The 21,670-nt window shown below is 37.4% G+C and overlaps 1 protein-coding gene across 1 annotated transcript in view; it reads right to left on the bottom strand.

Annotated features, from left to right (window-relative positions):
* Positions 1-21,670, bottom strand: part of LOC145989269 (paired box protein Pax-6-like) — a 278,537-nt gene that overhangs the window by 172,184 nt on the left and 84,683 nt on the right. The gene's annotated exons all lie outside the window — the stretch shown is intronic.

Genomic DNA, 21,670 nt, shown 5'->3' with positions numbered 1-21,670 from the left:
GTCCCCGGCGATCACTCTGCCATATTGGAAAAATGGCAGATAATTTCAATATTTCGCACGAGAATGAAATTGACTCCTAACAGAATGGAATTTGGCAAATATATTTGGTATATAAGGTATGACAACATTCTATAACACTAATCGATTATTTTTGCACTTTTAGTTATATTGAACAAATGACGAACGATATGTAAATTTGTATTTTTAAGTGGTCTTTGCTCTAGAAACATATTTACATACTCTCAGTTCAAATGTAAGCTATTAAGTAACATAAGAAAATAGATTATTAACTGTAATAATTGTATCACTGATTGTAAACAAAGATAAAATTATATAAATACACTTTCTCATGTCAGCAGAGGAAAGGAAATAGTATTTAACATGTTGTCTTACAAGAGGAGATTGTGGTGTAAGGTGTGACCTTTCCGAAGACACCTAAATGTCAAAGTCCCTTCCACGTAGTACACTCTGGACTGGATTCTACAGACTAACGAGGCTCTGGCGTCTAGACTCACAGAGAATATTATCATCTGTGAAGCTCGTGCTCCGTCGTCTCTATGTATTTGTGATTGTCTCTTCGTCTCTTCATCCTCATCTTTGCGATTAGACAAAAGTGGCAGAAAAACAAGTAAAATAATCTTAATGAATCAAAATCACATGAGGAGATTACAATTTCTTTTACTACTGAAATTATAAATTTTGTACTGGTCTTTTTAACACTATTTCCGTATGGGTGGGAACATGGTTATGTATGTCTGCACATATCATTTTCTGTCTCATCGGGCGGCTATTGTTTTGACGTGCCTCGTTCTTGATTGATTGATGTTTTAAGTCCACTTTATACACAGTAAGGCTAATTGGGACTGGGCCTGCAGTTTAAAGTGGGAACCGAACCACTATGTGCCTCCACCGGGAATCGAACCCGGGACCCCTTGATTACAAGGCGACGACGCTACCACTGCGCCATCGGGGAGTCCCCACGTGGCTCGTTCTGTTTACAAAATAAAGAAGATTGGTCATTATCGTAATGCACACTAGTATTGTTATTTATAGGTAACAAACCAGAAAAGACATATCTGCATCAAAGAGTTCGTCGCCTTCATCGCTGTCACGTTGTTCATTGACGTTTTCAATAATATATTCATTGGAAAGAAGACTGGAATTCGTACAGGATACACCTTGGCAAGAGGTACATAATCTGGACATCTTAAGCCTGCTTCATGCAACTACATTTTTCATCACAGTGTACTGCAGTGAAGATACCAATATCTCAATTGTTGTAGTATATACAATGTGTGAGGCGGTGCCATACGTAGTAGGCTTGTTCGCTTGTACTGGCGTCATTTTTCTGGCACATTTGTAAAATCGCGACGATGAGTGATGATTAGATGAAATTGATGCAGGGGCACCTACGAGGAACACCAGGCCGGGATTCCCACCCGGGAACTTCAGTAGCGAGATCGAAAGTCGATCACTTAGCTTCGACGTTCTGCGCTAAGTGAGCGAAGGGTCATTTCTAGTGTGACTAAAACCTCTCGTCCTTGGTCGTAGAGGAAGTGGTGTGATCACCACCACGCTCCAGCCGCCAGCCAGACAGGATGAGCATCAGAGAGTGTCGCTCATACAAGAACTAAGATGATCCACCCTGGGAATCGAACGTCGATCTCTCAAAAGACAGTCAAACATCATGTCCAATGGGTCACCGACGGAACCTATATCCTTGGCAATAACAGCCTTTTTCAGTTCACGGAAGCACGGTTTAGAATTTCTTACAAAGAGCTATGAATAATGAAATCAACTGCATAAGCTAGAGCCTTTCAGGTATCCTACAAATCCTTACAAGTCCTCCCAAAAGTTCTAATTAGCTTTAGGTTGAAGTACCAAAGTGACGAGAAGAATCCACTTCTGGTATTAAGACTAATTAGGAAAGTAACGGAAATAATACGCCGAAATGTACGCAACTCTAAGGACCCATTCATACACCTGAAACATGGCATCTTTCAGTAGCTAGCGAGGAATGTACAGTCATCAGTGACACTTCACAATTTCAGTTTCAACTACTCCACTGAATACTCGTGTCTCCCTCCACTCTTCAAGAGTTCTTTTGAGTGCAATATCAGACACGCAGTAAAAAACTCATCACAAAATCCCCGTGTGTTTATTAACACATTGAGTGGTGGGGGAGAAGTATATGAACGAGATCCCCACAGTGTTTCAAATAAAGATATTACCTGGCAACGTTGAAGGACTTGCCACATTGCGAAGGGAAGGGGATTCCCCTCCACCAGCCATGCTGATTCCGCTCTTTGTACGGACAATTTTAATCTCTGGTTTTAGTTAACTTGAAAGTGAAGAATTATGACGCAAGTTGGGGGACTAATGCACTTATTTACACTTCATTCTTGTCCCCCTTTGCTATTAGGGAGCGTGGAATGCGTCATGTTGAAAGTGAATACTCTTTTTTTTTTTTAAGTGGGTGTGTTTATTAAATTCCTTGCATTGTTGTACAGCCAGTCAGCGTTGGAGTACATGCTCATTGTTTCTATGCCTAATTTTGTGGACGAATGAGTGAGAAGAAAGCTCAGTGGTAGACTATACATCTTCACCACCTTTACGCGCCTAGTCACACATAATATTACTTGTAACGTCACACACACACGAATGCGTACATGTATTATGTATGACAGAAGTAAAACTAATGGGTTCTATAGGTTACGTCGAACGCTCTTGTGGGCGTTAAAAAGGATATATTCTATATTGCGATAAGTACACACACACATAGATCTAATTGGTTCAAATCAAGGTTGCTGCATTATTTAATTTGATAAGGCCTCACCTGTGGTGTAGTGGAACGTTGTCGCCTTGTAATCGAGGGGTCTCGGGTTCGATACCCGGTGGAGGCACATAGTGGTTCGGATCCCACTTTGCACTGTAGGTCCACTACCGATTAGCCTTACTGTGCACAAAGTGGACTTAAAAACACCAACTCAAACAATCAATCAAATTTTTGTATATCCGCCAATTTGTTTCTTTAGAAAGATATTGAAAAGAGCATCAAAAATCTAGAATGCAAAATCAGACTTTCTGAATTATCGCATCAAAACACTTCGTGGACGTCATTTTGTCATTTAGCGATTTGGAGCATTTAAAGCTAAAATCGACCTCTGTGGAGTAGTGGTTAGTACAGCGCGCTACGAAGCCAAGGGTCTCGGGTTCGAATCCCGGCCTGGACATGTGTATTGTTTGTGATTGTTCTTTCATCAGCTTCATCACTGATCACCAGCTTCGCGATGAGCGAAAAGTGGCAGAAAAGCGAAGTAAAATAAAGCAAATGAAACAATCAATACAGAGTGACAAATAAAATATTCTGAATCAAGACACAAAATGTATTCGGATAAAGATGTCGGCCAGCTTATCTTCAAAAATGCTTCCTTTACATATAATTTTTTTTGAAAATTGTCGCAATGTATAAAGAATTTACTACTATCAGAGAAGAGGCTGTGTTCGAATGCCATGATGTACACTGTAAGCTTATTTTGTATTTTCCTTTTTTATCATCTACATATGTATTTTTATAAGCATTTTATTGAATTAATATTGTAACCGCATTTCAGAAGTGCAGCATTCCATGTATTTCAGGACTCCGCTTAGGGATAGAGAAGCTCAGGCCCATCAAAGTAAATGATTAATTTGAATGTAATTAAATATTTTTTTGAGAAGTTAAGCTGAGAAGTTAAGCCAAATATAATTTTCAAACATTATGGGTAATTTAGATTAAAAAAAAGAAAAACAAGATTTAATACAGCATCTTCTAGCGTAGACCAGACCTAAGGCGTGTTCATGAATCTTGTGTCTTACCTGAAGCGGAGATTGGGGAATGCATATGTGTTGTATAAAACGCAAATATGCTCCCATTAAAATAATTCAAGTTCACATATATATGTGGAAAGAAATGCATTCATTAAAGCAAAAATGTGCATAAGAGATGAAGACTCAAGCTAAGTTCTACATGTCTATCAAATTTTGGTCATGTACAAAAAAGAAAAAAGTTTTTATAAATCTCATTACCATCACATTACTTGACTTGCAAGAATGCATGAAGTATTACTAGACTTTCCTTCAAACAAAATTTAATTAATCATATTTGGATCCCAATTTAAATTGTAGCCCCAGTCACGATTAGCCTATCTGTACACAAATTGAACTAAAAAAAAAAATTCAAAATAAGTAGCTTGTAAATCTGAGAACATGAATAAACAACCTTGTAATTAATTTTATTTTACAGGTCTTCATCGATCTACTCCGCATTTATGAGCTGTAAGTACACTATTAATCTAGCTATAGTTCACACTAGGAAGCATTTGCATTACATTCAAGTTTTTGTTTCAAAACCGATCATGGTATTTGAAAAGCCTACCTGGATTAAATTTCGCACACACACACACACACATCAAAAAACTACATTCGATCCTAACGAAATCATTTGAAATGACTTGGAACTCACATATATACTTAAACACATAACAAACTAAGAAATACAAGATAACGAGAAAATAGTTTCCATAATTCTAGTTTGGGTGACATTTTTTTCACTACATTCGGTAGACATTTAAATATTATTATAAGGAAGTAAAATATTTAGGAGCTGTAACAATTTCCACACACAGGCGCAATTCAAATTGAAAAATAGTTAATATTTTTAGTAGTGTTATCTTCTGGCTAACCTCTTTCAAATTCATTTCTGAATATTTCTATTTCTCCAATATTTGTTTTATGTTAACTTTAAAGCTTCAATTATAATATTGATCGAAATAAATATAATCAAATATAAATAAAATATAATAGATTATTGTATTGCCAAAACACACACACATGCAGAAAGAAAATGCATAGAATTTAATTTGAGCATTTCGAATACATAAATTTATACAACTATGTTTTGTAATTGTTTCTTGGTTCGTTGTCGATCGAAGCTTCTGACACGATGAATTTGTAACGCATCAACTGAAAAAGACGCTTTAAGATGTATCAAGAGACATACTGGAATTATTTTTACACCTGGATCCAACTGTAGTGAATTCTCTTGCATCTATGCGTTCCGTGGCATCATTACTTGATACGATTGGTTTACTTTCCATATACTTCTTAATATCATTTTTATTAATGTATTGTTCAAAATCTGAATAGAAGTTCTCCAAATGACTTACATGTAATACTCTATGCAAACATTTATCATCTGCAATCTTATTCTAACTATTAGGATGGACTAATTTTATTTTAAGAATTTAAAATAATTTTGTGTGGAAGAAAATCTACAAAATGCTTTATACAGTTTGCAGTCGAGTAAGATTATAGTATTTACAAAACAGATTCATTTTAGTGCATGTCCAAAACGTTAGCTCGATTCTACAACCTTTATGCATATTTTTTGTTTAATGATTTTACATTAACAAATTAGATCTTGCAATGTATACAGACCTTTCCTAATTTGTGATTGTGTGTAACCTATTAAAAGTGAGATATCAACCCTAATCTCCTGACTAGTGTGATTTCTAGTTAAAACTTACACGGATGTAGATGGGTCTACATTTAGTGAAATGCTTGAAGTTCTTTAACTGACAAACATACATACTTATACTAATTAATGCAATTTCAATGAATCAGGTTTTAAAAATGAATATATGCTGCACAAATCTAATGTATAATCATTTTCTAACATCATGAATGACAAAACATTAGAATTTCAGTAGAAATCTGTTTTATCCGTCTTTTGTAAATTAACAGGAAGACTGTTAAATTTTAACGGTACAACATTGTGAATTTTAATGTAGCTTCTAATAGTGTAATTATAACTAACAAAAATAGAGGAGTAGATCAGTGTAATGTATTGGGATTCTCCGAAAGTAGATTCATCCACAAATACACCTAGCAGATGCAAATATGAAATTTATCTGTATAGGATCCATTCGAAAAATGTTTTGATTCTAACAAAAGTACATGCAAAACGTGGACATTATAGAAAATATATGATTCAGAACTAGTTCTTCCGTACTTAGGAAGAAAATTTTTCGTTACACAGTTCTGCAGTCTCGGTGGCAGCTGCCGAAAGTACCGGGTTCGAGTCCCTGCATGAACATTTCCTTGTGAGCGTTCATTCATTAATTTCATCTAATCATCGTTCATCCTCATTGCTACAATTGGCGAGAATTGGTAGAAAAAGCGATGTATAAAGAAAATATAAACACAATTGTTATAATTTTCTCTAACGAAAATTACTATTGCGCTTAATAGAAACTTGCAAGATATTTTACTTTGAAATTTAAATATTGAAAAAAAAAAAACACTCGAAACTATATGGAATCTTAGTATGTAAATAATGATAATGATACTCTCACATTATTTTTATGTAACAAACAGACATTTGTAACGTTCTTCGCACAATTCAAAATGCATAAATAGGCACAAATATGTTCACTCCATCAACACATTAAAGTGCATTTAGCTGCTAATGATGAACTTTCGGTGCATCAAAATATGCACAGAAATGCATAAATGGGTACTGTTATCATCACTAAAAATGCATGAATTGAACAAATCAGCCACGAGCACTTCAAAGAAACCAAAATTGTACGTTTTCTGTGCCAATTGATGCAACACCCTTTGTTTGTTGAACTTCGAGTTTTGTGTGTTCACTGAAATAAGTATATAAATAAAAACGAATTGACAATGTAACTGACAAAGGACAATTTACTTCCGAGTCTACACAAACTAACCATTGTTGCTTTTCCGCACATGAAAATAAATTTACGTACAATATTGTCCTGGTGCGTTAAAAAGTCTGCCCTGTTATTTACGAAAAAAGAGACGTTACTGTTTTAAAAAATATGAAATTTGAATAATTTATTGTATATAAAAATAGACAATGATTATAAATTGCAGTAGAGTGCACCACATATATATATATATATTTCTAAAACCTGAATCATTAAAATTACATTAATTAGGCTAATTATACAATGGTCGTTAATGCTTTCAAAACGGTCATGGTTATTTTTTTATGGTGGCAGCGGAATTTGATGGTTTTGGACCGTAATTTTTCCAGTTTACTTTTTTACAGTGCGGTCGTACGAAAATAAACTTTCCAAATTACTTACTCATTTTCAAAACTATTGACAAACTTCATTGTCATGTTTGATGCACACTGAAAAAAAAGAAAGAAACTGGTGCAATAAACGTCAATTGCAACTGTCATCCAAGTACCATGATAAAATAGGCATAACTGTTTTTAAACTATTAACGGCCATTGAATAGTTAACCTAATTAATATAATTTTAATATCTCAGTTTTAAAGAAATATATAATTATGGTGCATGTAACTGTAATTTCTGTTCTTGTATTTACGGCAACTTCCAACACTGTAGCTCGCGTGTAATTTTCATTTACGTTATAATGCAATTCAGAATTTTCTACACGACACATGATCTAGCAAAACGATTGACTTATAAAGTAGTGTAAAACTCAATAAACATCCTCCCAAAACTTTAATTACCAGAATTATGAGGAATATATTCACAATTCTTAAAACCATTCTTCTCTTCCTATGCCGAACGGTAAAAATATTTGCGATAAAATATAATTTTCTACCTTTATATTGCAGTATAATCGAGAACTATTTGTTCTTCAGTTCATCAATTTTTATTCACTTCCATTGTGGTGGTTGATCTAGAAGCGGTATAGCCCTAATAGGTTTGCAAAATAAGAAAAAAAAATCAAGCAAAAATATACAAAATTTATTTATCAAACAGGCGTATTCTTTCCGCTGAAGTCCACAACCAACTACCTGTAAAAGGAAGCTATTTTGACAAACCATCTTCTAGTCAGATGAGAGACTGGCCCTACAGTTTCAAATCGAAATCTGAACCGTTGTGCATGCGCACTAAACTACTTGCTAGCAAGGCTGCGGTGTAATCCTTTAGCCTATTGGGAAGGGCCAAGCCATTTTCTAGAAATATTGTATTTCTGGTTACGGCCTATACATCTTTTGCAAGGAAATTTATCTCCCTAATTATTTTTTAATGTAATGTAAAAACTGTTGCAGTGTGTATACAAATTTTGCACCCTCCAGTGAGATATAATTCATTTCAGTACCACAAGTTATGCCTGTTGGCGCAAGGGAGTGGAACTTCAAACCTTGTTGTTCCTAGAAAAAAGATTTTTATTTGAATTGAATAATTTTTGTGTGTACTGTCAGAAATAGTTCATTTAATATTTATTGCTATTGTTGTTTCTTGGATTGGTCTTGACTTGACTTTTCAATGGCAGCCAAAGTTGCTACTCTGTTTGATGTAACAGAAACGAAGAGTTTTGCAACCGCTAATACTGTTATGCTTACTTTCTTCTATGTCCTACACAGCAAACTTGGGTTATTTCAATGCCTATTTCACTATGAAACTACACCAATGTCAGTGTGGTATATCATGAATGTTGACATTTTAATTCATCAGATTTGGTGTTGAAATCCACGAATATTGGTATTTTAGAACACTATAGGGTTTGGTGTTGAAACTAAATAATATTGGTGTTTTAAAATACCAAGGCTTGTGTTGAAATTCAAGAATATTGGAGTTTTAAAACGCTAGGTTTGGTGTTGAAACTAAGGAATATTGGAGTTTTAAAACACCAAGACTGGTGTTGAAATTCAGAAATTGGTGTTATGTCACAGTAATCTTGGTGTTGTGGAAAATAAATATGGGTGTTGTAAAGCACCACTGTAACATCATTTCGGGTGGCTACTGAGTTCCCACCCCTTTTGATGTTGCAAAACTGGGATATTTTTAAAAGTGTATCTTTGAAAATGCAGAACATAAAAATATATTTGTAACTTTGTAATGGTATCACAGTGTCTAGCACGAATAATTATTTGGGCCTTCCAGAATATCGTAGAGGTAACGTCTTGTAATTTGATACCAGGGGAAGGCATAGGTTTGGATCCTTTTAAACTGTAGGTTCAGTTCCGATTAGCCTACCTGTGCATAAAATGACTTAAAACAAAATTTAAAACACGAATATTTATTTGTGAAAATAGAAGTCTAATATATAAATAGACCTAACGTCCTTGAGTTTTCACATAACCATTCTTCCGTTTACTCATACACAGTTCCATTAATAGTATTACGGAGGATAGGTAACGAAATGCTGATCAATTTGTGCAACATATTAGTAATTAAGAAAGATTAAAATATTCTTGTAAACAATAAAACATACACAAGTATCTAAAAATGTTTTTCGATAAGGGTCCTGACAGACTAACAAAGCGTAACACATTTAATAATATTGAACATATTACTAATATTATTGTTAATTTATTTTTAAACGAAGAGGTAAAACGAAAGCGTAAAAGGTATATATAATACCATACACTCATATAGTTGAGAACACGCACCGTTCTATTGTAATGTAATGTTAAGATAAATTAAAAGTGTGCAGATTTACTCGTATAGCTATGCTAAAATATGCTTAGGTGACGAAAAATAAGGTTCTTGATTAGCATTCATTTTTGGAGACATTGTCAGTACAAATCTGATTCATCCCAATCGAAACTTTATTGTTATAATGTGAGGCTTATTTGTAGAGATAAACAGCATATAAGATTTTTTCTTATTTAATTTTAATACTTTACGGGGGCTGGAATCCCAAAGCTCCATCTCTTGCCTTACAGGAAAAGTTTGTTTGGAATAACCAAAAAATAAATGCTGGCAAGCAAACTTTTGTTTCATTAGGCAATAGAGCAGTAGTTGTTCACCAGCAAGATATTGTTTTAGTAATCGTTTACATTTGTTAATAGTGGAGAAGCAAATAATTGTTCATCAGAACCAATTTCTTTTAGTGATCGTTTACATTTGTTAATATTCGAGAAGCAAATAATTGTTCAGCAGAAGCAAATTCTTTTAGTAATCGTTTACATTTGTTAATATTCGAGAAGCAAATAATTGTTCAGCAGAAGCAAATTCTTTTAGTAATCGTTTACATTTGTTAATATTCGAGAAGCAAATAATTGTTCAGCAGAAGCAAATTCTTTTAGTGATCGTTTACATTTGTTAATATTCGAGAAGCAAATAATTGTTCAGCAGAAGCAAATTCTTTTAGTAATCGTTTACATTTGTTAATATTCGAGAAGCAAATAATTGTTCAGCAGAAGCAAATTCTTTTAGTGATCGTTTACATTTGTTAATATTCGAGAAGCAAATAATTGTTCAGCAGAAGCAAATTCTTTTAGTGATCGTTTACATTTGTTAATATTCGAGAAGCAAATAATTGTTCAGCAGAAGCAAATTCTTTTAGTAATCGTTTACATTTGTTAATATTCGAGAAGCAAATAATTGTTCAGCAGAAGCAAATTCTTTTAGTGATCGTTTACATTTGTTAATATTCGAGAAGCAAATAATTGTTCAGCAGAAGCAAATTCTTTTAGTGATCGTTTACATTTGTTAATATTCGAGAAGCAAATAATTGTTCAGCAGAAGCAAATTCTTTTAGTAATCGTTTACATTTGTTAATATTCGAGAAGCAAATAATTGTTCAGCAGAAGCAAATTCTTTTAGTGATCGTTTACATTTGTTAATATTCGAGAAGCAAATAATTGTTCAGCAGAAGCAAATTCTTTTAGTGATCGTTTACATTTGTTAATGTTCGAGAAGCAAATATTTGTTCAGCAGAAGCAAATTCTTTTAGTGATCGTTTACATTTGTTAATGTTCGAGAAGAAAATATTTGTTCAGCAGAATTAAATTATTTTAGTGATGGTTTACATTTGTTAATAGTGGAGAACCAAATAATTGTTCATCAGAACAAAATTATTTTAGTAATCATTCGCATTTGTTAATGGTCGAAAAGCAAACAATTGTTCCCCAGAACAAAATTATTTTAGTGATAGTTCACATTAGTTAACAGTCGAGAAGCAAATAATTCCTCACCACAACCAAATTCTTTTAGTAATCATTCACATTTGATTAGAGTTGGCAAATAGCCTGTATATAAATTACCAAATTTAGTAAAGACTACCAGTTTTTTGCTTATAGTTTCAAAAAAAAGTTTAACCAATCCGTGTTCTGTTAATATAAACAAATCACTTTTGTTTTCAGTGTTGATGATGCATAATGGAGAAAAGTTTTATAAGAAAATCATGACAAAAAGTAACACAGTCATTCACGAACAATTGAAATAACAATGGCGATAATTTGTCAATTTGTAATACACCGTCGAGTAGCTTGTACTTACGTTGAATTATGTCACCTTCCTTTGATCCCGATGTCACGTGTCTCGCAGACTGGAGTCAAAACATCACAGTTGACAACCCGCACAAAACCATCCACAAGAACAGTCTCCGAAAGACCGCACCACCAATTATCTTAATGTATACAACAACTTCGGCAAACTGTCACAGTGAAAATCAAACTTACTTTCTTCTTCCTTTCTTCTGCGAGAAAGGGCAGTCTGAAATGTGTTTACTACACGTTCTCGACGTGACTTCCGGATGAAAATAAACGTTGCCTAGGAAACGGAGATTAGCACCGCGAATCGTCCTTCCGTTTTACCGAGATTGCTCGAAGAAATTCGACACCAGGGCATCTCAAGTGTCGCGAATCTTGTTGGATCTTATGGTTATTCCGGTTCACGAGTTAACACAGTGCGAATTATTGCTACATTCGCGAGCAGATAACGCGATAAAAAAAAAACGACAGAGTGTTTCGCGATTCCCGAACAACTTCACGGTCACTTGAAGTGTGAAACGAAGTTATTGTCGCTGCAATCAACCTTGCGCCTGGAACGTGGAGGAAACGTGATCCTAAACGCACGTTACGCCGCTATCACCTGGTATGACCATTTGGGTATATGATTTCCACAAGAGTGTACGGATCTTCAAATATTTCTGCTTGACCTACACGATTCATCATGCGCTGTGGATGTCCCCTGACTACATTTTGGGGAGGGAACGCGCCCCCCTCTTTCTTCTCTCGGTCCCCCAGAAAGCGAACCCCCCTCTTGTAGAGAAAAGAACCTTGACTTCTATATGGTAGAGAGATCACGGGGAGAGGAAGGGGGGAGCATGTATACGTGTGTAGAGACTTGGCGGGGGGGAGACGGGCCAATGGGAGGCCGAGCCGGGTTCCGTCGGCCAATGGGAGCGGAAGGGAAGGGGGGAAATTAGATGACATCATTGATTCTTAAATGCCGGCTGCCCATTCGTGCGGAAGAGTGGAGCGTCGGAAGGGAAGCTGGATGGAGGTTGCGGCACGGAGCTCCCGGCGCGCAGACGCTGTTTGCCCGCGCGGTCTCTCCGTGCATAGCAGCGGGGAAACGAGTTTTTCACCGGCGGTCGACGATGGTGCCTACGACCGCTGGGACAGCAGTGTGCTTCTCCCAGAGGAATTCCTTGGTTGTTTTTTTTTTTACCTAGGTTTCCCCGGAAAAGAAAAATCAGTTTCTAAATACACTAAATTTCCTTTCTTGCACGAAATTGGAAGGTTCAGTTTTCCTACAAAATAATTTCACTTGGAAAAGAACTGACTCGTCGGCAGAACTCGCCACCGAAGATCCTGGGTTCGAATTTCGGCTTGGCTATGGGTGATCTTAATGAGTGCACTTGCCTCTCTTTCATCTAATCATCATCACCGCGATTAACAAAAATGGTGGAAACGACGTAAAATACAGTAAAGATGCAAATGCAAAAATACTATTCAAAAAGGAATAAATCCGTTTTATCTAAATAAAATTTCCCGGAAATGGAAAAGAAAATAGGTTTTTTTTTTTGCAACGAAACTTCGGCAGTAAACAATGAAGATTTCTCTATTCGTAAAGGAATTTTCCTAACGTTTGAGTTTTCTTAGTTCATTCCATACACAGATAGGCTTATCGGGTCTGGACCTACAGTTTAAAATAGGATTCGTACCGCTATGTGCCTTCGACGTGTTGGTACGGGGTCGGGGGGTCCTGATCCTCCCGAAAGACTTACCAAGTAATACAATTAAATAATGAAAATATTTAGCATTTGTTGTATAATCGAGGGTTGTTTATTTCTGACGAACTTACCCGACCTATATTGGGATCATACGGCTATGAATAACAGTACCAAAGAAGATCTATGCACACTACTACATATAATAATACGCATAACATATTAATCAGAAACTTTACTTGTGGTCAACTGGATCTAAAAACATTTCTTTGTTATTCAATAAATATTCAATTAGTTATCTTTTTGGCATTGATTTCCTCTGGCATGACAGTTGTTTTTATACAGATTTTGGCGATCCTGACTATACATAAACTAGAAAATGAATGTGTGTTATATCTCCATTTTTATAAAGTCTATTTACCTATTCATGTAAAGTATAGCAAAGTATAGGTAAAGTTCCCCGTGCATAGAGCACCGTGCCACGAGGGCACATTTAGGCGATGTGGGGGTCCGGCCCCACACATTTTCGATCTCGGCCATTTTGGAGGTGATGTGATCAGCACCACGCTCCGACATTAGATCACCCACCTCGGGAATCGAATCCTGGTCTTCCGCGTGGCAAGCGCTCCACCTAATAGACCACCGCGGCTCCTATGCACGTAATAATAACAATACAACATTAACAAATTTACTTATTATGATTGATCCTATAAATTATATTAACGTACTTACTTAAACATTTATAATATTATAATTTCAAAGTCAGCTGGCTCGGATCCCGCACCCTGAAATATATTTCTAGATATGTGTATGTAGGTTATTGTTGCAAATATATTTCCTGGTAAGGAAAATCAACCTCCTGCGCATCACTTTAAGAAAATATTTTTTCCACCGAAATTGGAAGGTTTAGTTTTCCTGCAACGTCGCTTTTCTGCCACTTTTTGGCTAATCGCGACGATAAGGGTGAGTAATGGTATGATGAAAGGGACATTCACAGAGAACACCCATGCTCGGGCCAGGATTCGAACCCAGGACTCCTGGTGTCGTAGCGCGATGTGCTAACCACTCCGCCACGGGGGCGGGAATTTTTTTTATTCAATTATCTTCTACTAACTTTGGATTCGGTAGTTAAATAATACCTGAATTTTGAGGGGTTCGTCTCATGTATAAATCGGATGTTGCCAACTTGGACTATCTGATTATAAACTCGTAAACTATTGAGTATATTATAAAGTGAAACTAAACGGCAAAAGTAAAGCTACTCCTTGCACATTGAAACATCCCGTGAAGGTATATGGTGGTGATGGGGGCTGGAGGTAAGCCTCCACACATTAATAATCTCAGCCATCCTTCGGCTGCCTTTACCCTCCCAGTCATTCATTTGTTTGAGGCTGGGTGAACCCCAGACCAGCTCCGTGCAAGTACATTATTGTAAAAATTCCTACTTTAAATCATTCATCCTGCGAATCGAACCCGGGATTCTCGAGCGGCGGCCAGATCTACTGATCCACCTCAAAGCGAAACAAAGTATCACTGAAATAGCTAATGCAATCCAAGAAGTGGTGAAACATAATTTTCACACTAAAAACTTTTAACGTACTTTGACTCAAATAAGCAGGAAATTTGGAAACACTTCTTATTACATGATAGGCTTATTGTGCAAGATCGGTCCAAATTTATCAATGCTGGGCCGGCACTCTCCACATTGCCTGTCTGGCGCTGACTGCCGTACCTTGCAATATGAGAATCCACTGTGCAGCAGCTTTGGGTTGGAAACTTATAGCGGCATCTGCCCGTGACAGTGTTGCCGCTTCAAGTTGCAAACACTGACCGTTTCTCGCCTGTTCCCCGTTGCGTCGCACCTCATTAGCCATTTTTGATCCTGAATTAACGCCCGGAAATATACTGTGGGAGATACGGGAAGATCTTGCAGCTGTTTCTAAGTGTGCGGCATTTAACCGAACTTATCCACGGGAGGGGCTTTGAATTTTTAGGCGTGATCCTTACCCTCGCACCTCCTGCTAATTTTATATGGCTAAGAATATTCCAGAACAAACAAAGAGAACATGATTCACACCATCATTATAATACATCTAAGTGTAGGAAAAGAGGAAAGCAATAATGATGACAATGTATTAACAGACCAATATATGTAACAAACGCGTTTTCGCTCACAGCTACACGAAATGGTTACCATAGTTACTACGCCAGGGGTACCGGGTTCGACTCCCGGCCTGGGCAGTATTCTTTGTGAGTGTTCCCTCATCAATTTCATCATATCATCACTCATCCTCATCGTCGCGATTAGCCAAATGGAAGAGTAGAGACGCTAATTAAGAAAAATCAAATTAAACCATACAATACAGTTCAGGCCTAAAAAAGGCTGTGGCAGTGTGTTTCTGTACCTCATGTACAGCGAGATAACAACCTGACATTGCATTATTTTAATTGTATTAATGTATTATTAATAACTACCACCCGGCGTTGCCCGGGTATTTATTTACCCCAATCTTCCATTAGACAGGAAAATAATGAATTTTAACTATAGTGTAAAATGAACTTCTTAGCGACCCCGAAAACTATGGATTCCACACTAATATCGGTTGTTTTACATGTCACCCCTTTCCCACCCCCAACCCTAGGGGTGCCAGGGTGGACTTGGAGTTGAACGGCATTGGGAGTGTCACTATTCATCTTAGTGACCCAAAAAACTATGGATTCCACAATAATATCGGTCGTTTTCGATTATTTTTACATGTTACCCCTTTCCCACGACCCCCCTAGGGGTGCCAGAGGTCTCTTAGCCCACAGTATTTCTTTCCAGACTATAAGTGATATGTGTACCAAGTTTGGTTGAAATTATTCCAGGCGTTTGAGAGTTATGCCGGAACAAACATAATGCATCCATTTTTTGTATATGGATAGATAAGTGTATAGTAGATCATAATGTAAGGGTAATGTTTCCCTTGCTCAGTGCTTTGAGTTCAGCTTTAAGTCTACTTTATGCACAGAAAGACTAATCGGAACTGGACCTAAAGATTGAGATGGGATCCAAACCACTTGTGCCTCCACCACGTATCGGATCCGGAACCTCTGGATTACAAGGCGTTACCACTATCCATCCCATCGAGGGAGCCCCTTTACACATTGCACCGTGCCGTGAAGTCACGTAGGGGAATTTTGAGACAGGGCATTCACAATCACTGTCAAATTTTGGGGGAAGTGCTTTGATCAGCACCATGCTCTGTCGTCTTCTCACCCAGGTAACCATTTATTTGAGACTAGGTGAACTCCATACTTGCTTTATGCAGCAACAACGGCGGAAAAATAGGTCACCTAACCCGCGTTTCAAAGACTCCATGCCGACTGGATCACCGCGGCTCAAGTAGATTATAAACGCGAACATACAAGTTCATACATTATATTGTCACTTACATTTCTCATATTTCCCTCTGCTAGCTCGAATGACATGAGCATTTGCACCATTTTTTTTTCATTTTTTCAAATACTATTTCGACAGTTTTCCGATGCTGAACTCAATACATTTATCCACAAATAAATTGTTTTAGCATACTTTCAATTAACACTTCCGGTTCGCCCAAATCTTTACATTTTGCGGGAAAAGATACATTAATTTACATTAATATTATTAGTAGCAATTTCCTGTAAACATATCAGCTATATTAAAAATTACCAGTACACATTACCTTGTAATGCAATCTACAACAAATATGATGGATCTGGGAAACAAAAAAAAACTGGGTTAAAAAACTCGTTTTCAGCTACGGTACTAGGATCACTCAACTGCTCGTGTTTTCGTTCGATTCTGGTCGCCCGGTTATCCTGCCACACTGCAGCATGATGCTGCACCATCGCACACATGTGGCAGCTCATTTAAAATCGCCTGATGTTGCCATCCCGTCATACCTAGGTAGACGTAGACGCAGAAACTAACAGTGTCACAACAGAATATGATGAAACATTTAATTGTTCACCCTGGAGACTAGGCGTCCCGTGCAACACTCCTCTATTGACGGGTTGCCAAATGTCTAGGGGTACACGAATTTTCCTGTACAACCACAATACGCTAAGTGTACTGTACTAACAGGAAACTGGTCAGTCGTCAGTTCATTACTTACACATGCTGAACAAATCAATCAATAAGGTTAGTTAGTATAATAAACCTATGGTAGGGCTGTCAATATAACAAATCATGTATTTTTATCGCAAATAATTGTATCCTGAAAGTAAGATGACAGTCTTGTCAGAAGCAGATACAAATTATCGAATATATTTTTAGAAATATATCTGCACTGTGCAATGAAAACTAGAAAAAATGGTGCAAGTATCGCATTTTATGTAAAAATATGAACTCTACGGAAAATATGTAACATACCACAAAATATGTAAAATATGTACTCTAAATATGTGATATATAACAAAATATCTATCACGAAATTCATGTACATCGGAAAAGATGTGTAATTATGTAAAATCAGTGGCCTACTTACAAAAAATAAAAATAAACTTATTCATTAATTGTAAATCAAGACTACAGGATCAGTATGAATTGTTTGCTCGTTTAGTCAGTGGTGTGCGTGGACAAGAGGGTGTCTGGTAAGGGTAAAGAACAGTAGAGCTACCCCCAACTCATTGTACCGTGTCATGAAGGCACATAAGGGAATGTGGAAGTAGGACTCCACCCATTGACGATCTTGGTCGTTGTGGAGGTGATGTGATCAGTACCACGTTCCGGCCGCTCCAGGTGCCCATTTGTAAGAGACTTAGTGAACAACATCCGATTCATGCAGGGACAAGGTGATAAAAATTCTCATTGAAATCACACATCCGGAGAATCGAATCCGGGTCATTAGCGCGGGAGTCAGACCTACCGACTTAACCACAGCGGCTTTCGAGGATATCACATGGGTGCTGGGGTGCCGATCTTCCCAATATCAATGGGGCGTCCTCCCCATATCGTAATTCCCACAAAGTATTTAATTACTAGGGTCTATACTATTACTGAAAGCCACTTTATATACAGGATGTATCATAAGCAATAGCGCAAACTGACACAGGTGAAAGTACACGATAATAGAAGCAAAAAAGTCTCAGTAAACATGTGTCTGCAAACGAGCCGTTTTCGAGATAATCGCGAATGTGTGATTACAAGCCGCCACTGACTTCATTGTTTGTAAACGTCGTCTTACTTGGTAAAATGCTAATAATATGTGCGAATGTTTGGTTACAAGCCGTCATTGATTGCATTTTGTAAACACCGAGTGCTTTACTTCTTGCGCGTTCCGAGGTTTGCTCTTCGTTTACAAAACAGAAGATTTCCGAGAGGTGGCGTTGGAATCAAACAGGATGGATACAATCAGTACATAGTCTAATCGTACTGTGGGAGTCACGTCAGTTGTGCTGTACTGCTTAGTTAAAATGGAAACTTACAGCAACGAAGAGTACATTTTTCCAACGACGTTTACAAACAATGAAGTCAGTGGCGGCTTGTAATCACACATTCGCAATTATCTCGAAAACGGCTCGTTTGCAGACACATGTTTACTGAGACTTTTTTGCTTCTATTATCGTGTACTTTCAACTGTGTCAGTTTGCCCTATACTTATAATACATCCTGTATATATAGCTTTACTGAACACTTGCTTGATCTACCACCCGCACTCATTATCTGGATTAAATACGGTGCAACTAACAGCAAAGATGACTTGAAACCAACTAAAATAAATCAATTACTAAGGAAATATATGCCGATTCCCCCTCCCCCATCTCATCGCACATGAGAGGGCTTTCCTTTCCAACGATTCGGCAGCTATGTTGGAAGATGATGACGGTGTTTTAGCCAATGCTTTTAGCAGCTTTTATGAGAAGAAAAGGCAGCTTACAATGTTTCTGATGTACTTTTAGGCTACCCCTACGTTTCTTTTTTTAATGTGTTGTGTTCGTGCAGGTCCCTATACAACTTATATTTTTCACCTTTCTCTAAAGGCTCTTCAGACCTCATTATTCATTTTAAGGTAATGGTTTTAGATAAGGGAATTTTTTTCCGTACACACTGAAGGGTGCAAAATGCTAAAATTTTAAATCAATCAATCCATCTATATATATAAAAATGTATGTATGTACAGGGTGGGGCAGTCAAACGGAAGATTTAAAAAATTCACAAAAAATAGAGAGGGCAAATATTATTTATTTTTTAAACATGAATGTACTGTACATGAGTGGAAATTACTAGTGTACCTGAAAAATGTTCATTTTTTGAATATGGTGTCAGTAAGATGGCGCCCTTGGTGTTGGACACGTTCTCGGAGTCTCAGAGTAAATCCGCCCATGACGTTGCGTAGCATCTCCAACGGAATGTTCTGGATCTCTTGCCGAATTCGCTCCTTCAAATCTTCCCTGGTTCTTGGAGGGTTGTCCTAGAATACTTTGGATTTGAGGTAACCCCAAAGAAAAAAAGTCAGGAGCCTTCAAGTCGGGTGAAGGGGCAGGCCACGGAATATCGTCGAATCTGCTGATGAGACGACTAGGAAATGGGAGTCTAAGCACACCCATAGACACTCTGGCAGTATGGCTAGTTGCATCATCTTGCTGGAAGAGTGTTTCTTCATCTGGGTCATAGTCATCGAGGGTAGTCAGGAAAAAGGTAACCAAAATGTCAGCATAACGTCCAGCGTTTACTGTCACCGTGTTACCGTGTTCATTTTCGAAAAAGTAGGGGCCGATGATTCCACGAGATGATAATGCACACCCGCCAACCATTCCTGAAATCTTCCCGTTTGTTTGCCTCTCGCAACGTCATGGGCGGATTTACTCTGAGACTTCGAGAATGTGTGCAAAACCAAGGACGCCATTTTACTGACTCCATATTCAAAAAATGAACATTTTTCAGGTACACTAGTAATTTCCACTCATGTACAGTACATTCATGTTAAAAGAAATAACAAATATTTGCTCTCTCTATTTTTTGTGAAATTTTTAAATCTTCCCGTTTGACTGCCTCACCCTGTATATATGTTTGTTCCGGCATAACTCTCGAACGCCTGGAGCAATTTCAACCAAACTTAGTACACATATGACTTACAATCTGGAAAGAAATTCTGTGGGGGTAAGATACCCCTGGCACCACTAGGGGGGGGGGAAGGGGTGACATGTAAAACTAATCGAAAACGACCGATATTAGTGTGGAATCCATAGTTTTCGGGGTCGCTAAGATGAATAGTGACACTCCCAACGCCGTTTAATTTATTTATTCTTGCTCCTGGAGGTGAAACTAATCAAGTTTTGAGTTAAATTGATATTTTAGTGAATTTGTAAATTTTTTTTTTTTATAATTTGTATACTGTACTTATACTTTTAAATACCTGTAAATTAAATTATTTACATTTTACACTATAGTTAGAATTCATGATTTTCATGTCTAATAGAAGATTGGGATAAATAAATACCCGGGCAGCGCCGGGTAATGAGATAGTTTTTACATAAAATTTAGAAAAATATAAATATACATGCTGAAGTTTTTATTGTTTTAAGTAACCTCTCCCAAATTTTTAAGTCACAGCCTGTGCCATTATCCTGCCTATGTGCACTCCTGGGTGGGTGTTGTGGTAACAAAAGAATGCAAGAACGAAATCTGGCAAAATACAGCATTGTCGGACTGCTAGAAAAAAGAAACCTTACCCTCCCTTAGGGGACATTCACCCCCCTTTGAAAATACCTCTACCCGCACGCCACTCATCATAGTCCTTTCTCAGATATCGACAATGCTTATTTGGTAACACGCTCTCTTCCAGATCCTCGTCTAAATGGATCACCTCTGCGAGCTAACACACGCGGACGTATTATGGAAGAAAAACGGGACAAGAGCTTGTAGGAAATTTGTCGGAGGGGATGTAGATCAATTCTCCAATCTCGGGGCCCTGGTTGTCGCTTTCTTTCGCCGTCGGTCAACGTGCTTAATCAACCTTAATCCCCCATCATCCTTTGCGTCTCGCGGTTCGCGAAGGAGACAATCGACAGTCGCGTTCTCATCAACCTGCTCCTTATCGTGATATTCTTGTATGCCCGCTCCCTGTGTAGCAGCCGCTGGATAAAAATTGGACGCGACGATGTGTGTGTAACGTTCGAGGAACGTGACGTGGAGCAGAGTTGCCAACTCTAGCCACTGGATGGTACCAATTATCCACGAACAACAGGCAATGGCTAAACGAGATCACAACTTCCTCTGTAATTTCCAGTCCTTAAGGTTTTTATACGTAAATTAAATCTAATGAGAATTCAACACCTTTAATATGTAAGAAAAAACGAACACATAAATTCATAATTATATGGCTATACCTAATCTACAGTGTAAAACTATAGAAATAACAAGGTTTTTTTTTACGCTAAAACACTGGTCATGGATTCTACGTGGAATCTTATTGGATATAGAAGAAAGACTTTTGCACCATTATGCACATTGCAGTGGTTGATGATGATATTGAAAAATAATGTATGCATTGTTAGGATTGTGTTATTTTTAATGGGTCAAAAACGTTTGTTTGGAACTCTACAAGTGAAAAATTTCGTCACACGGCCTTTGCCGATGGCGTAATAGTAACGTCGCCGCTTTGTATTGAAGGGGTCCCGGGTTCCATTCCCGTTGGAAGCAATTAGTGGTTTGGATTCCACTTTAAACTTTAGGCCAGTCCCGATTAGA

This window comes from Lepisma saccharinum, chromosome 6, assembly GCF_977018435.1.
Source record: "Lepisma saccharinum chromosome 6, izLepSacc3.1, whole genome shotgun sequence".
NCBI lineage: Eukaryota > Metazoa > Arthropoda > Insecta > Zygentoma > Lepismatidae > Lepisma > Lepisma saccharinum.
Note: the sequence above shows the minus strand (reverse complement) of the source record. Positions and strands in the feature narration are given on the sequence as shown.